This window comes from Herpailurus yagouaroundi, unplaced genomic scaffold, assembly GCF_014898765.1.
Source record: "Herpailurus yagouaroundi ecotype Mexico unplaced genomic scaffold, PumYag 185, whole genome shotgun sequence".
In the NCBI taxonomy this organism is placed as follows: Eukaryota; Metazoa; Chordata; class Mammalia; order Carnivora; family Felidae; genus Herpailurus; species Herpailurus yagouaroundi.
The window spans coordinates 14974956-14993252 of record NW_024412416.1 but is presented as its reverse complement, the minus strand read 5'-3'; the positions used below and the strand labels follow the sequence as shown (position 1 = coordinate 14993252).

General features: G+C 44.2%; 2 long non-coding RNA genes across 12 annotated transcripts in view; one reads left to right on the top strand and one right to left on the bottom strand.

Moving 5' to 3' along the window:
* LOC121042467 (uncharacterized) overlaps nucleotides 1-18297 on the bottom strand; it is a 209713-nt gene that overhangs the window by 51463 nt on the left and 139953 nt on the right. The gene's annotated exons all lie outside the window — the stretch shown is intronic.
* The window catches only part of LOC121042464 (uncharacterized), a 74399-nt gene that overhangs the window by 39872 nt on the left and 16230 nt on the right, over nucleotides 1-18297 (top strand). For all 11 annotated transcript variants that reach the window (XR_005796233.1, XR_005796229.1, XR_005796232.1 and 8 more), the window contains one exon: nucleotides 13627-13720. This is a non-coding gene — a long non-coding RNA (uncharacterized LOC121042464). The remainder of the gene's footprint in view (nucleotides 1-13626; nucleotides 13721-18297) is intronic.

Sequence of the window (18297 nt, the reverse complement as noted above, 5' to 3'; positions counted from 1 at the left end):
TGATGATGGTGATGATAATGGTGATGATGGTGGTGATGATGATGATGATGGTAGTGTAGTGGTGATAATGATGATGGTGATGATGATGGTGATGATAATAATCGTGGTGATGGTGATGATGATGGTGGTGATGGTTGATGATGATGATGATGGTGATGATAATGGTGGTGATGGTGGTGATGATGATGATGATGGTAGTGTAGTGGTGATGGTGATGATGATGGTGATAATGGTGGTGATGATGATAATGGTGGTGACGGTGACAGCTAAAGTAGAGCATTTACATTAATGATGACGATACCAGCTCATACTTCCACAGCACTTTTTATGCCAAACAGGGTCTGTAAGTACTTTAAATATATTCACCATTTATTCCTCACCACACCCTATCGGACCCGGCTCCTCTGCTTGCTGGAAAGATTACATAGGTTAACATAGGTAAAACGCTTTAAATAGTGCCATAAGTGTTTGTAGATAAAGTCCGCCTTTCACTGAGACAAAGAGAGGTTAAGCACTTTGTCTAAGGCCACACAGCCAGTCAATGGCAGCAGTGGGGTTAGAACCCAGCCATATGGCTGGAGCGCATGCTGCCTCGAAGAGATCTCTGGCCAGTTGGGGCAGTGATAAGTTGCAGTTGCTCCTGCACTGACTTCGTTCCACCCACAAAGTAAAAACAAAAGAGGTGTTTTCTTTCTCCACAAGAATGGCCCTGAATGCTGAAGTTTTCCAATCACGGGCGCTCAGCGGTCAGCTGGTGGTACCATTACTGCTGCGTCATTTCACCTCGTCTGACACACGCCATCCCTGTGGCCCTCTTTGGGGTGAATTGGGTGGGAAGGGCACTGTTTTGAGAGGATTGGTGGAACGTTATTTAGCGAAGTGGAAACAAGATACAGACCCAACCTGTAGAAATGTCACCATTATTGGGAAATGATTTAAAAAAATTTTTTTTTCAACGTTTATTTATTTTTGGGACAGAGAGAGACAGAGCATGAACGGGGGAGGGGCAGAGAGAGAGGGAGACACAGAATCGGAAACAAGCTCCAGGCTCCGAGCCATCAGCCCAGAGCCCGACGCGGGGCTCGAACTCACGGACCGCGAGATCGTGACCTGGCTGAAGTCGGACGCTTAACCGACTGCGCCACCCAGGCGCCCCTATTGGGAAATGATTTAAACGTTCCTTAAATAATCATTGGTTCCAGGACCATTGAGTTAAGACTGAGCTAAGGTTCTCTGTTTCTTGTCCTTTCCCCAGCTCCTCTTCCCCTTACCTTGCTTCTGCCCCTCAACTGTTTACCACCTCAGTACCCTGCCCCGACTGAAATGATAATATTAATAACAATAATGCTGGGAACTCACAATTATGGAGCTCTTATTATGTGCCAGGCACATTCATGCATTATCTCATCGAATCCTCATAAGAGCCCTCTGCGGAAGGAGCTATTTTTTTAAGACCTACTTTATATCGGAATAAATTGAGGTTCTGAGAAGGTACATCACTTAGCTGGTAAATGGATAAGGTGGAGTTGGAGCCCGTCTCTATCTTGCTTAAATCTGATGCTAGATCTTCTCATCATCCAATGCACCAGAATCACCTGCACTGAGTGTCCATTTTTCCAGCATCACCTGATCCTTAAAAGGTAAATGGTAGGCGTACATAGATTTCCCCGAGTTAAATGCTCTAGCAAGTGTTTTTGCTTTCCACAACTTAAAAAATTTTCCATAACATTTTAATTCTACCATCGGCAAAAAGCTGTGCTGAGTACTCTGGGGACACAAAGAATTATTTAAAGAGGAAGATGTCCTAACCTTTGTGAGATATATATACATAAAATTTATAATACAAAGGTGGCAACTGTTGAGGTGTGATGTTCAGCTACAAAAGTGTAGTTATAATATATTACGAGTGGGATGCCTGGGTGCTCATTTGGTTGGGTATCTGACTTTGGCTTAGGTCCTGATCTCGTGGTTCCTGGGTCTGACCCTTGCATTTGGATCTGGGCTGACAGCTCAAGTCTGGAGCTTGCTTCAGATTCTGTATCTCCCTCTCTCTCTGCCCCTCCCCTGCTCATGCTCTGTCTCTCTCTCCCTCCAAAAAAAAATAAACATTAAACATTTATAATATAGTGTGAGTATGTACTTACTACATGAGACATCGAAGCAACCTTTATTCAGGAAATAAATTGTATCCCAAAATTGGGATCCCTTATTGTTTGACAAAATAAGGATTCAGAGTAAATTTTAGAAAACTCAAATCCCAAAGTAGCATAATAAAATAGGAATGTAGAAGGAGGGAATTAATAAGATAAAACCTAAAACTAATGAAATAGAAAACAAACATAAAAAGGGATAAGTAAAATCAAAATTAGTTTCTTTGAAAGATTGTTGAACTAGATACACCCTTGACAAGCCCAATAAAGAGAAAGCAAGATAAATACAACATTATTAACGAATATAACCACAAAGATGGAGATAAGAAAACTTACTGGTAGATGTTATGTACAATTCTGTAGAAATAAATTTGGAAATCTAGAGGCAGTGGAAAATGCCCTGGTAAAAATAAAAATTCTTAAAGTAATTATTTTAAGAAACATGAATAGACCAATTATTGTAGAAGTGATTGGAAAGAAAAAGATCTATCACTAAAAAAGGCACCAGACCTAGACGGTTTTACAAGTGAATTCATTACATTATTTGTTTGTTTTTGTTTTGGTTTGTTTTTTTTAAACAGAGAGAGAGAGAGAGAGAGAGAGAGAGAGAATGAACGTGCAAGTGCAGGAAGGGCAGAGGGGGAGGAAGGGAGAGAATCTTAAGCAGGCTCCACACTCAGTGTGGAGCCCCATGTGGGATCTCATGACCATGAGATCATCACCTGAGCCAGAATCAAGAGCCAGACACTTAACCAACTGAACCACCCAGGCACCCCGCATTACAGTTTTGAAAATCAATTGCAGTGTTATATAAAATCTATTCGACCATAAAAAGGAAAGATACTAAAATAATTTTCTGAAGACAGATTCTTAGGACAGTACAGAATTTGAATACCAATTTATATAAAGAATTATGTACAGAATATTAGCAAATCAAATCCATCAGTGTGTCAAAAGCATATGACACCATTACCAGATAGAGTCTATTGTCAGAATATAAGAATGTATCTTAACTCTTCCAATTTTACATAAATTGTGGGAAGACTTCCAATCACTTGTAATGGATGTGATGGTGGCCCATGAATTGTTAATGTTTAATTCTTAAATTTTGATTCTTGAATAGTTGGGAGATTGTAGGAGTGAGGCTGGGAGGGAAGGGGGACTTTGGGGGGAAAGAGAAGGAGTCATTTGGCTTTAGGCAAATGCATTAGTTATTTGTGCTGATTTATTTAATTTTTAAGCGATGCCAGTTGAAGAGAGGAATCATAAATAAAGAATGACCCCTTAAGGAATACCTACCATGTTCTAAACCCTTGGCTAGGTTCTCTGCCTACAATGTCTTTTAATGGTTTAGTCAGGTCTGGGTTAATCTGCAAACAGAGCACATACATGCACACTCACATCAATGGAATGCCTTCTAGAAACATTCTTTCATAAAGGAACAAGAACAACGTGTCATTTTTTAAAAAGTTAGTTAATAGAAGGGCTTGTACATAGAACATTATTATTGAAAGAGGCTGCAAAGAAACACTTCAGATACTTTACTGACAGATGCCATTCACGAAGCAAGAGAGATGATAATTTTAACTGACATGTAAGTTCATAGATCCTGGCAATTATTTAGAAGCTCATTAAAATGGATGGGGCGCCTGGGTGGCTCAGTCGGTTAAGCATCCGACTTCGGCTCAGGTCACGATCTCATGGTTTGTGGGTTTGAGCCCCGTGTCGGGCTCTGTGCTGGCGGCTCAGAGCCTGGAGCCTGCTTCGGATTCTGTGTCTCCCTCCCTATCTGCCCCTCCCTTGCTCATGCTCTGTCTCTGTCTCTCTCTCTCTCAAAAACAAATAAATTAAAAAAAGCAAGAAACTCATTAAAATGGCTTTGCTGGTTGTAGCCATGGGGACACTAAGGCTCACGCTGCAAAGACTTCTTGGCTCACCCCGGTCTGCTTAGGCTGCCTTAACAGGGTAAGTGTCCTCTTACCCTGTGGTAAGTGTACCACCTCTGAATGGAGAATTTTCTACTCCCACAATCCCAGGGCTGAAGCTCTTCTTTTCTATCTAGCACAGCTGTCTCTGGAGACACTTGGGATCCTGGGGAGGTTGGTGGGTCCCAAGAGAAAGGAGGAAATCTCTGGGCGGGTTTTTGTCACGAAGCAGACTCCCAATTGTCCCTTTGAGAATGCTCTCGGCTTCATTGGTCTCTGGCATTGCCTGGGGGATGATTTTGAGGTTTACCTCGAGAAAGGAGATTCTCCGCTACGGTTGTCTGCCCCGAAAACCTGGTGCCTTCCTATGGGGAAAGGATCACTCTTTCTCATGGTGCACAAGGGCAACAGAGCAGAGCTCTGGCTAAAAGATATGGCCAAGAGAATTTAAACAAAGCAAACTGTGGACACCTCAGACACGAGACTCGGTAACGTACCCAGTTGGAATGATAGCTATTAGGTCAGTGGCTGTATGTCTATCCTATAAACAAGGATTATAAAATTTCAACAGGGCTTTGCCTCCCAACAATTATGTCAGCAGCCAATGATGATCACGAGACAGCTACCCTGTCTTTCTGCTTCATCACTTAAAGTGACAGCATCCAGCTTTCCTCTCCACATCTATCATACAGACACATTGATTTCCTTTCTGGGGAAACACATATTTCTTTTCTCCTGCTAAAAAGATAAATCTGACAGACTTTAATCAAATGTAGTTGTTCACAACTACAGGAATTCGTTCAGTGCCACATATGAAAACAAAAATACACTCACAGCGAAAGAAGGAGTTTTGGGCCGAGTTGATTCGAAGAACACACTTGTATTAAAACGTGCACACACACACACACACACACACACACACACATGGCAGTGAAGCCTAGGAGTTAGTTAATATTTTTCAAGATGGTATGTCATTTGTCGTGACATCAGTAATTGCTGGTCTCCATTCACATTTCCATTGAAACTATGCTGTCCACATTCTCTGTTTAAACTCCAAGATGCTGGAGTACTGGGTCTTGGTCTTTAGAATGAAGTCTTTCCCAGGATGGAAGTTGTCTTTCAGATCATAGCGGTATGATCTAGAAAGATGGAGAATCTGCGTGTCTCTTATTCAACAGGCTCTCATCAACAATGAGTATTGTTGAGCCGGTATTTGGCTATGAGTTGGGTCACTATGCTATGAACTATTTCTACTATTTCATAATGTGTTTCATATGTATTGATCCTGAGTAGCTTTTGTTATTCTTTTCAGTGTGTCTAAGGAGCGCCAAGATGCCAAATATGTTTTTTCTCTTCTGTGTCAGACATTTAATAAGTTGATTTTTTTTCTTAATTTTTTTTTCATATAAAGAACTCTGTGGGAGAGACTCTTAAAATCAACAAAGCTTGATGTTGTTTTACATATCATTCATTGAGTGATTCACTTCTTCTCTATAGGTTGTACACAAATGGATTTTTTCCAGACTTTTCTGAGGTTCATTCATTTTTGAGAGACACACACACACACACACACACACACACAGAGTGTGAGCGGGGGAGGGTTAGAGAGAGAGGGAGACACAGAATCTGAGGCGGGCTCCGGGCTCTGAGCTGTCAGCACAGAGCCTGATGCGGGGCTTGAACCCACGAACCGTGAGATCATGACCTGAGCCGAAGTCGGACACCTAACTGAGCTGCCAGGTGCCCCAATACACAAACTGATTTTAAATGGCACTTTTCTAAATATGTGAATCTTTGGCATATGTTGTCTTTTCTTCTCAGTAGAGACATGCCCGAGGATGGAGAGATTGGCTGTCTCTTGTTCACACCTAGTGGCAATTCCCTGCCCAGAGATCTTGGAAGAATATATCTTATTTCAGCTAATTTTGAGAAGTGAAGAAAAAGAATCTGCATCATGAATGGAAATGTACAGATACAGTTTTCATTTACCATCGATCCAATTCTGCCTTACAGAGTCCCCTGTCTCAGTAAAGTTTTTTTTTGTCCCGTCCTCATAATTTTGAATATTATATTAAGATACATGGCTCAAGAGTAATTGTCTTTCAAAAGTAAAATATTGAAAGGACAGTTATTTTAATAATCCTACATATCATCATAATGTGAGTATATGTATATATGTGTGTGTGTGTGTATTTATATGTATATATATGTGTGTGTGTATGTGTGTGTGTGTGTGTGTATTTCACTGGGCAAAAATAGAGAACCTTATCTCTTCTAAATGTGAGCTTTAAAAACTTCCCTTAAGTGTGCTTCCATTGTCATTTCTAAGTTTGTGAAAATTACAAAACATCATTATTTATATGATAATGTTCCCTCTACATGAATTGCCCACAGTGCATTTTTGGGCTAACTTTGACAACCTCTTTGGTTTAAGAATGAGCTCACAACTCTGATATTTGTCTGTGATGTGCCATCTATCTATCTATCTATAGATAGATATAGATATTTTTTTTTCTGAAAAGCATAGGGTGATCTGGGAAAAAGGGAAGAGTGGCTAAATCAGAAATTACCTTGCAAGAATAATATTAGAAGAGCTTGGCATTTAAATTGTAAGAGGGATAAATTAACTTCTTCAAGTAAAAAGTAAGAAAAGGAAGGCAGTAAAAGTGGGTGAACCCATTCACTTGGAACTCATGGTGTCCTCGTTAAGCCTCAGCCAAGAAATTGGCGGTTAAAGATTTGTCCCAATTTTCATCTGATGCTGGTGTCTTTTGAAAGTTTCATCCAAAGTGAAAGGCCATCCTGACATAGGAAGTAGGTGATTGTTCTCCTGAAAGAATATTTGTGATGCCCCGCACCACAGCCACTAGAAGATACGAAGGCAAGCACAAAATATTACCTAGATCGTGATTTATACATGCTGAACACACAGTAAACTCGCCACCCTCTTTGCCCCTATAGAAAATGCCACCGCCTAGCCAAAGCTCCAGCACAGTGTTTTGAAGCAATATTTCTCAAAGTTTGTTCTTATTTACAAAAGGAGCAATTCATTTTGTAGGACATTTCAAACTGGCAAATGGCCAACAACAATTTTGACCAAAGCTGGGTGCAAAAGGTACTGCAAAACCCAAAGCGGAAAGAGTATTTAGGAAAGATGAAAACAAAAGGGAAGATTATTCATCCTTCCATATGGCTTCTTAGAGCCATTCACAATTATGTATCGTTTATGGTAGTTTCTATAAAATTTTTTTTTTCCATTGAGAAGGCAGAAGACTGAATAAGTTTTGTGAACGCATCACAAAAGAAAGAGAAGAAATTCAGAATGACAATGGAATTTAGCTGATTGTTTGAGGATCTGTGCGTGATAATGACACTGTTAACCGGGAGAATGGAGACTGTGATCTCATTTGTTTTGCCAGAAAGGGATTTTAAGAACTTAACCAAAAATTAAAGTCTCTAGCGGGATGCACATAAACAGCAGCAGTCCTACCACAATTATGCATCTGATTGAAAAGGTAGAGTATATCAGAAGTCTCAGAGCCAATGGTTGGCTTCGTAGCTTGTGTGCATGGAAATACACTCACTTCAAGGGACAGGAGGGGGTGCCTCTTGACTTTTAATTTTGGTTCAGGTCATGAGATCAAGCCCCACATCAGGCTCTGCGCTGACAACGTGGGGTCGGCTTGGGATTCTCTTTCTCCCTGTCTGTCTGCCTCTCCCCTGCTCTCGAAATAAATAAATAAATAAACTTAAAAAAGAGAGAGAGGAGATAGTGTGGGGCTTTCTCAATGTGTATTTAGATAAGTTCTTACTAGACACAATTAGACCCATATTGCCATGCCACCAATTCACGTCCTTGGCCTCTTACAATTAAACTGTAATATCTAGAGACATTTGGGGGCTAAGTGGGATTCCTGGAGCTTTCATACTTCATTCCCTAGCTGCCAGATGAAGACTTTTTTTTTTTTTTTTACACAATTCCAGTCAAATTGCAAGGCATTTTACTCGTCAAATTATTCACAGATCTTCATACACAGCCCCACCCCCCAACACACAACTACTTGGCAAATTCCAATCTGTGTCTCCTTTTTTTTTTCTTTTTAAAGTAATCTCTACCCTCACGGTGGGACTCGAACTCATGACCCTGAGATCAAGAGTAGCATGCTCTGCCGACTGAGCCAGCCAGGTGCCCTCATCCAATCTTGTGTCTTAAAGATGAATTTTTCATAACCTCTTTACTTGCGCCGACGTTCCATTTGTGTTGGGAATAATTCTTGGAGCCCTTTCGAAATCCTTAAAACGGGGCGGTCAAAGCGTGGCAAGGCCGTACGAACCTTGGATGTGACAAGACCCTAGACTGAGTTTCAGTGTGGCCAGACTAGGTGTTGGATCTCCGACACGTCAGTGACACTTGTCAGCCTCAACTTTCCCCTACGGAAGATGAGAACGACAGTCCCTACCTCGTGGAAATTGCGTGTGCTAACGTAGCTGACGTATTGAAGACATTAATGTAGAACTTGCTGGATCACAGCTCATGGGGGACAGAAGTAGAAAGTGGGAGAGAAGGCCTGGTGGCTTTGTGACCCCTCTCTATCATCGCCACCCTGTCCCTTCTGCCCGTTTTTTAAATTTTTTTTTCAACATTTATTTATTTTTGGGACAGAGAGAGACAGAGCATGAACGGGGGAGGGGCAGAGAGAGAGGGAGACACAGAATCGGAAACAGGCTCCAGGCTCCGAGCCATCAGCCCAGAGCCCGACGCGGGGCTCGAACTCACGGACCGCGAGATCGTGACCTGGCTGAAGTCGGACGCTTAACCGACTGCGCCACCCAGGCGCCCCTTTCTGCCCGTTTTTATCAAAGGTGCTGTAAACATGGGCATCAGACGGATTCTCGCGTGTTCTCCTTGTTTCTGCCTGACACACTCCCCGTGCATCTTGTCAGAGACGACTCTAAATCTGGAGCCTCAGAACCTGAAGAAATGAAGTCTTCTCTCAAAAAGTGCGGCTTCCACAGAGGAAGTCGCTCTTGGCGTTCCATTTGGTGAAGTGCCATCCTGATGCAATGCACGACACTGTGGAGGCTGCACGTAGCGGATCCCGCCTCCGAAGGGCCCAGCCCGCCCCGGGATTAGTCACTTGGCTATCTCGCCGGGCAGCTAGTAATTCAGAGATAATCATGTTACCCAAGATGCCATTTAATCTGTATTTGGCATATCTCGAGTTTTCATCTTCATTAATAGAGCCATCAAAGTTTTCATTGGGCCCGACTGGTATTGGGAGCACTAGTGATTCACCCGGGGGGGGGGGGGGGGGGGGGTTGCAGTTTGCATGGAGAAACCCTGCTTGCCAGATGGCTGCTGTTAATCTGCTTGCATCAGGAGTGTGTGTGTGTGTGTGTGTGTGCGCGCGCGTGCGTGGAGGGGGAGGCTAAGCTCTCCTGGTCCCCAGCCAGTAGGACTGTCCCTCACCTCTGATTACACATCGCTGCCGGCCAAGCCTAGGAAACCTGGTCCCTTGCGGCAGGGTGGGCTCGCCACTCCCTGCTGGCTTGAAGGGAGCTTGAGGGAGTGGGTGCCCGACAAAGGGAAAGCCTTGCTGCCTCTAGCCTAGGCCATCCAATCAACCGATTCCTGTGGAAGGCAGTATAGTACAATGGAAGGGTGCTAACCTGGGAGTCAGAGAAACTTGGCTTTAAACCCTGACTCTATACTTAACTGGCGACGTGAAGTTACACACATCGCGTAACCTCTTGGAGCCTCAGACTCTCCCCTTTACATGATATGAACCTGATGGCATCACCCTGGTAGGTTTCCCACAAAGGAGTCAGAACCAGGGAGCTGGATGGAGACCCATCCTTTAGTCCCATGACCTGACTGTCCCACGTCTGAGTGTAGAGCCCGGGGAAGCTCTGATCAGCCTCCCCGTGGGGAGGCTGGATGAAGAGGCTCATCGCAGTGTTGTCTGTGGTAATGAGGGTGATGGAATCTCAGGGTTCATCAGGGAGCAGGACAGATAATGGGATGCCAAGGAGGCTTCTCGCGCAACACCATGGAACCGTGTGAAGTGATAGAGGTGAATCTTAAAGACTGTGCTGGGAAAGAGAGAAAGAAGGAAAGAAGGAGGAAGGGAAGAAAGAAAGAAAGGAAGGAAGGAAGAAAGAAAGAAAGAGGACAGAAAGAAAGAGAAAGAAAGAAGGACAGAAAGAAAGAGAAAGAAAGAAAGAAAGAAAGAGAGAGAAAGAGAAAGAAAGAAAGAAGGAAAAGAGAGAGTGGGGGAAGGAAGGGAGGGAGAAAGGAAGGAAGGAAGACACAAAGTCTGTGGACATCATTCGTATCAACTGAAAACACACTCAGAACAAGAGACTACTACGTGTCTTGTGAAGACACATATTCCAGGATATCGTCAAACCTGATACTAGCTTTTATGGAATGGGGCGCAGCAAAATGGCAGGGGGAAAGGGATACACACACGTGCAGTGATAATGAGTTGAGGAGTATGACTTAATGTTCTGCCCCTGGGTCTGAAAGAAAAAGAAAAGGTGACGGAAAAGTTACGGGAAGGGAGAGGATTTAAGAAGAGTGGTGCTTTGGGGGCTTCAGGGCGTGAGGGCAGGCACCTGTCTGGCTGTGGAAGGCTCTCCATGAGGGTCTCTTTCTCTCTCTGCCGAGGGTGGGGTTCAGAAGGCTTAGGAAACACGCGACGGGAGACTGCAGCCGCCGAAGGGCCTGAGATCCTCATTTGCTCTTCTCTGAATTCTCAATCTCCACAGACCCTGAACTGCCCGAAGGCAGTTCTCTAATTTTTCCAGAATTCTCATTACAGACTCAATTTCTGTGGCTCGGTCACCGTAGAGTTTTACGAAGGTGTGGTGCTCATTCTTGTAAAACCAGTTGAGAATTTCCTGGATCCCCAACCCTCAGCCCCTGCGTAGAAGTGTCCTGTTCTAATCAATGAGACCTTTGTGTGCAATGGGGCCGAAGGATGTGACTGTGTGAGAGAGAACTACAGGAAACTCCCATCGTTTCTCTAGGGTCTGAAAAAAAAAAATCGTAAGTATGTAACGGGGCACCCTGGGTAGCCTCCTTTTGTTAACTTATGAATTGGAAGACAAAGGTGGATTTATTGGAAGAGTGTAATTAAGTGTCACTGTGGTACGGATCATAATTATGACCAATATAATAAAGCAGAGGGAGAAACAATTTCCCTCCTGAATGGCATCACCCGTAGTAAGCCTTGCCGTCCTCAAAGCTCTGTGTTCATTTCCTTTAAATATAACAAATAAGGCAGGCATAAAATAACGTGATCTGTAAAGGAAGGAGGGGTGATCTGTAATCCACTTCCTGCCTTAGAAGCGAAAGTTTTGAGATAAGATTGAAGATAAAACCCAGCAAGATACCTCTGGGCGGAGAGGCCTCTCTTGTGTCAAACTTCTGGATATGACCAGCAACCCCTGCTTTCTCTTCTTTTCTTCCCTTCCTCCCCGGCCCCCTTCTCTGTTAGCCAGTCGGATTCTTATCCCTCTGAAGGTGATGATTTGTTCGAGAAGGGGTGTATGATCCAGGCTAAGCCAGTTCAAGGCTTCCCTGGGACTTCGGCTGGTGACAGAAAGGAGCAAGGGCTCTCCTATCCGGAACAGCCATAGGTAATCCCGTAACCGCTGGCAAAGAGAGCCTGGCTGAGAAGGAAGCCAGTGAAGACGACAGGGCAGAGCTGGGCAGCCTCCAGAGTGGGATGAATCTAAGACATCTCACCCGAGTGCCTGCGCTCAGCCATGCTGGAACCCCGAGTTCTCTAGACCCTTCGCTTATGTCAACGAATCAGCTCCTCCTTTAGCTTTGAGCTGGTGGAGTTTTCATTTGCACACCCAGGATTTTTGAGCTGTGCCAAGAAAGTAAGGTAAATACTGCCTCACCGGGGAGCGTGTGCTCATTTAGCAAACATTGAGCGGATGCTTGCTCTGTGCCAGAGAGACCCTTTGCGTAGCAAAATCGCATCTTATACACGTCGTTTTTCGCATGACAGGAACACAACTGCCATGTGTGAATTCAACTCTGTGTGAATGCAACTTTGTGTGTGTGGGGGTGGGTGGGTGTACTTGTATGTGTATCCCTTTTCTTCAATGACTACACGGTAATATGACCATCTGTTGGGTTACCTGGGGCACACCACACGGTGGCCCAATTCATGAATTCTCTGCCAACGCCTCGATTGGCATGAGGGCGCCAAGAACTACTTTCGTGCTCGTAGGCCGATGAGCTGTGTGACCTTGGGCAATCTGCTTAACTTCTCTGAGCTCTCCGTGTTTCTCTGTAGAGTGGAGAGAGTAATATTCTGCATATCAACTGACGGTTGTTAGTAGCAAACAAACAACTTCGTGTAGAGTGCTTAGCATAGTGGCTGGCACAGAACGAAATCACGCAGGGGGTGCCCGGGTGGCTCAGTTGGCTAAGCGCCTGACTCGATTTCGGCTCAGGTCGTGATCTCACAGTCGTGAGATCGAGCCCCACGTAGGGCTCGGGCTCTGAGCGGGCTGTGGCGTCCTCTTAAGGTTCTCCCTCTCCCTCTTCCTCTGTCCCTCTTGCACTCACGCTCTCACTTGCCTCTGTCTCTCTCAAAAAAAGAGAATCATTCAGTAAATGATAGCCATTGTTAATGTTCTCATTACCACAGTCCTCATCACCTTCATCATGGTAAAGGAAGCTGGGACGGAAGTCTGAATACTTTGCACGCATACGGGGCTTTGGCGACCATTCACAAAGTACCGTCTCATCCGATTTGATACAGTGAGCCCACCGCCACGCAATACCCATTTCACATTCTGGCTTCTCGCGAGTTGACAAGAGCGATTTTTTTCGAAGGTTTCCATGATCTTTGGCAAGATCTGCTGAGTCTACTATCAAATATAAGGGGCTGAGAAATGCATTCGTTTGGGCAAAGACTTAAAAAAAAAAAGAAAGAAAGAAAACATTTCTAGGACAAATGTGGCCCGGCGCTAAGTATCTTGAATCAAGGCTGGAGTTTAACTGCTTAATAAAACTTGGGTTGCAATTGTTACACTTGTGAACACCTGGTCGGGGGAGACAAAGTGGTGTTTTGACAAGAACGGCTTTTTCTTTCCCCTAATACATGACTGCTATCAAACAGGAAAGTTTGAAGCCAACTCTTTTTTAACTTCTTTGCTCACTGGTCATTTAAAATAGTCTTAAAGTTTGGACCTCGTGAAAGACTGTGTGTGTTTCATGTTACCAACATGAGCAGATTGTTGAATTTGACGCATTTAAATGTTTTCTTTGTGGCATGTTTTTCACAAAGGCACGCTTTCAAAATGCTGAAATACGGACCCGTTGTCAGATCACTCGGTTCTTTGCACAGGAAGATGCTTTTGGATTAACAACTGGGCAAAAATCCTTAATTGTGTGGTCGAAGGGAATGCCGCGCTTTTGATCCCACGCACCTTTCTAGAATAAGAAAAGGCCTTGATTTACTAATTGAGCAAAACTTGCTCACAATTCTATTTTTGTTTGTCTGTTTGTTCTTGTTTTGGATCAGGGTGTTGTTTTATCCAGTTCAGGGAAGACACGGCTTCTTCATTAACTGCTAAGGTGACGGTGATGCTGCGGAAAGAAGTCATACAGGTTTACAGGTACAAATTCTAATGATCTCTTGCCTCAAAAACCAAGAACAAACCAACAGGCATATAAGGCAAAACTGTCTTGGGTATTTCGATTATTTCCTCTTGCTCAGAGCTCCAGCCAGAAGCTGGAAGGAAGACTGAATTCAGACTTTTACTCTGTTTGGGTTGCCCCGTTACTGGGTGACTTTTGATGTTGCAACACGAGTGTTTTTCATTCTATACCCTCGATTGCTGATTGATTCTGCACCCAGATTCTCCGAGTAGTTTATCAAGAGCAATCACTTCTGCATCCTTCATTGTGCATCACAAGGTGCATGCCGAATTGTAGACTTCCGTATTAACACCCATGATTAAGGACAGCAATCGTTAAATGAAGATGAGTCACAATATTTAGGTTTTATGAATTCTTGATGCGTTTTGAAAGACAGGGGGCGGGGTTCTCCTAATGCTGGAGCAATGGCTTAGTAGTAAATTAGGCATCCTTAGAAGCTATACGAAGATAATGTTGCAGAAGTTTTTGATAATATGGGAAAGCGGTATGTTAGCGTCGGTGGACAGCCTGTCCCAGAGAAAGGAGCCACAGGGACAGGCTACCCCCATTTAGCTTCACACGGTCAACGAGCGTTTTAGGTAACTTACTGCCAAGAGTTCCGTCAACGATTCTCAAATTTTACATTTAAACTTAGCAAATATTACTCCTATGTTTCACAGGTGGGTCATATGTGGTCAGCTGGATATTCCATACGCAAAGGGAACCTGGGGGGGTGGCGCCTGGGTGGCTCAGTCGGTTAAGCGTCGTGCTCTTGACTGCGGCTCAGGGGATGATCTCCCCGTCATGGGATCGAGCCTCCTGTGGAGCTCCTCGCTGAGCCTGGAGCCTGCTTGGGGTTCGCTCTCTCTCTCTCTCTCTCTCTCTCTCTACCTCGTTCTCTCTCTCTCCCAAAATAAATACACGAACGTTACAAAGAAACTCAAAGGGAACCTGGATATTTGCAGAGGTCTCCCTTAGCTGTGGGCATGCATAAGGTCGAATTAGCCTTAATTAGCTCTTGAGAGCCTCTCTTGGACCACAGGACCTCCAGTGACTGCCTGGTCCCTTCCATCACTCCATCTGGGCTCCACTGGGCTCGGCAGTTCTCCCCTGCAGCTCAGCACGGAGCGTCAGAGTGGCTGTGAGTGGAGTGTGTGTGGGGCGGGGAGGTCCTTCTGTCTGTGTGTCCCACTTTATCACTTCAGCCTGGAGGCAGTGGCAGTTTGGACCGGAGTCTCCCTGTGGCTTTCATCCAAATAGACCCTACCTCTTCCTGCAGTGTCTCTCTCATGCGTCAGACTGAGTTTCCAGCCCTGGGGAAACAGCACCCTTCTCCACGTACCTGGCTTTTCCTGGTCCTTCACGGACGTCTGTTCTCCAAAATTTTTCTCTGTTAGTCCAAACCCCCAACAACATGGGACATGCACTCATTCGAATAAATGGGATAACAAGACGGGGGGTTTGTGGCCCCCCCAAGTCTCAGCACAGACAATGCTACTGTTAGTATATTTTATTTTTAATGGATCATTTTGGAAGATGGCCTGAGTATAGTGGCAACTTGGGCTCAAAGGATAAACAGACCCGGGCATTTCATAAAAAGCTTCTTTTGTGATTTTGTGGCTATGACTGTAGTAGATGCTCAAGAAACTTACTTTTAGTAGATACAGAAAGTGAACGGGAATTTAAAGAAGTCTGTGAAAGATCAAAATAAGACGCTTGCCGTGATGGTTTCGCGGGCTGGTTCAGATATCAAAGCGACTGAGTGCTCAGGAATCAGTGACTTCTGCATGATATTTGCATAGAGAGAACTTTGAAAAGGTTACAGTTCTTTTCTCCTTTCATATTTACTCTGTGCTAAGGTTAGAGGATCTCGCTGGCAATGCTGCTGATGCTATTTTTGCAAACTCCAACTCAGTGTTTAAATGTAGCAGGATGGAAATTTCGAGCTACCGCAATAATAAATATATCTGACATCCTTGTAACTTCCAAGTTGTACTACGCCTGAGAGTCGCGAAGGCTGGTTTTTTGCCTTGAACTCTGAAGTAAGAAAGACACTTTTGTTTATAAATTTCAGAGATTTTTGTCTTTGCACTTACCGCGAAGTCAGATGTAGATATAATCCACTTTAAGCACTTTGGGCAAAATGCCAAATATGCCTGTTGTTTGATAAGGGGGAAGAAAAAAAATCCCAACTTTGTGTCAACACAAATCCTTTACACCGCGTTGCGGTGCGTGACTTCTGTCGGTCAAGCTGGGATCTGGGACATCTTTCTGATCCATTTTAGTTATGCCTGATTCTAAATTGAGTTATACAGAATTGAACTTAACAGGACCCGGTTTCCATATTCTTTATTCCTCCCTTCTAAAGATGGAAAATTTTATATGCCGATTTCAGTGAAATGATCTAAGGGTGTTGAGAATCAAAGATGATTTCAGTTGTGCTTCGGCGTGGCCTATATTGGACTCCTTTGCAGAGATATTCGGTAGCAGAACGATGTTGTGTCTATGCGTGCGTATTTTTTCAACTGCCCATGCTTAGATGTGTAAACTAGACTGTGAGTGCCCGAAGGGCAGGGTTGTGTGGGGGTGTCCATTTTGTTAGCCTTGTGACACCTGGTGGAAGGCTTTTGAGAAAAAAAAAAGCCATTTTATGATCATGTAGTCTTTATATTCCCGAAGATGTCTGTCTGTGACTTTTCTTACAACCATGTGGCAGTCAAGAGTTAGATGCTCAACCAACTGAGCCTTACAATCCTTATTTCTTTTTTTTTTTTTAATTTAACTTATTTTTGAGAGAAAGAGAGAGAGAAAGCATGAGTGAGGGAGGGGCAAGGAGAGAAGGAGAGAATCCCAAGCAGGCCCCACACTATCAGCGCAGAGCCCCTCGCTGGGCTCGAACTCACAAACCATGAGATTATGACCTGCGCCGAAATCAAGAGTTGGATGCGTAACCAAATGAGCCACCCAGGTGCCCCACAGTCATTATTTCACAGATGATAAACTTGAGCTTCAGAGAGAACAATCTGTGATTCCCTCGATGTATTTTACTCCACTTTTCTTGAGCCATTTTACAGTGAGTGGAAGGAGCGTCACTAGACAAGGGTGATGGGGAGAGGGCTGCTGGGAAATGGTATGTCTGAATTCCTGTGTCAGGTTGGTGACAGTTGATAGGAGCCTTCCTACAGACCACAGGACTTCTCCATCGCTGCGGGCACCTCCCGTCCTGGACTGGAGGGAGCATCAAACCATATTCTCAACAGCCGCGAGCAAACCTCAGCATGGTTGGCGGTGAGGTTTTTAAATGGAGGTTAGTGGAAATCCATCTCTGGCCTGAAAGTGGTCTCCAAGGTGCCTGCAGTGTGTTTTTCCTTAAGCTGCAGGGTCAGTCTTGGAGTTGCTGGACCGTCTTCACCTCATTTTTACTTGGTCTTGCTCATTGTAGACCAAGTTATCACTCAGATAGACAGGAGGTTGTACTGGGAATGGGTCGACAGCGAAAACAGGACCGGTTGGGCACGTGCTACCTTGTATCTTTGGGTTACAACTATTTATAAAACAAAATATGAAAACTAGAACTCTCAGAGTTCCAGTGAGAGACTTAACGTTTAGGTAAGTCTCGCACGTAATTCTGGGTTGGACAGTGTAACAGTTTGGCTTGCCCCGTGGCAGTGTGCTATGGGCTAATACATTTCCATCCAATTCAACAAATGGTTTAATTGAGCACCCGTTACAACAACATGTCAGGCGGCTGTGGGACAAGGTGGGAAGTGACAGGTGCACTGTCCTTGTCTTCATGGAACGTATAAGTTTAGTGGGGATAGATGAGAAGAAGGGAATGAAGGTTGGGTTCATGTGATGAAAGAACAGCCCCATGAAATGGGGTTATCTTTTTCAGAGAGGTGGGTGTGCTGGAATTTTCTGCTTATTTCAGAGTTTAGATTGCCTGAACTTTTTTTTTGTTTATTTATTTATTTTGAGAGAGAGAGAGGGAGAGGGAGAACGGTGAGGGACAGAGGGAGGGAGACAGAGAATCCCAAGCAGACTCCACACTGTCAGCACAGAGCCTGATGTAGGGGCTCAATCCCAGAAACCCAGAATGATGAGATCATGACCTGAGCCAAAATCAAGAGTCAGATGCTCAACCAATGGAGCCACCCAGGCGCCCCTAGATGGACTGAACTTCTTAATGCCCTCACAGGTAGGCTCTGGTCTTAGTAACTATAAAATCTTGTGAAAGTTTCCTGACCTCTTTGGAGCACAGTTTTGTCATTTGTGAAACATAGGGGTTAACAGGATGATTTTGTGACTACAGGCATCATTGTGCACATTGCATAAGGTAGAGAAATGTCAAATGTCAAATCCCTGTGCTGCACACCTGAAATGAAGATAGTATTGTATGTCAACTATGCTTCGATTGAAACAAACAAACAAACAAACAAACAAATAAAAGTCTTTTCAGTGAAGCGTTGAAGGCTCTTGCTCTAAAGTCAGGAACAAGACAAGGGTGTCTACTCTCACTACTCTTACTTAACACAGTTCTGGAAGTCCTAGCCAG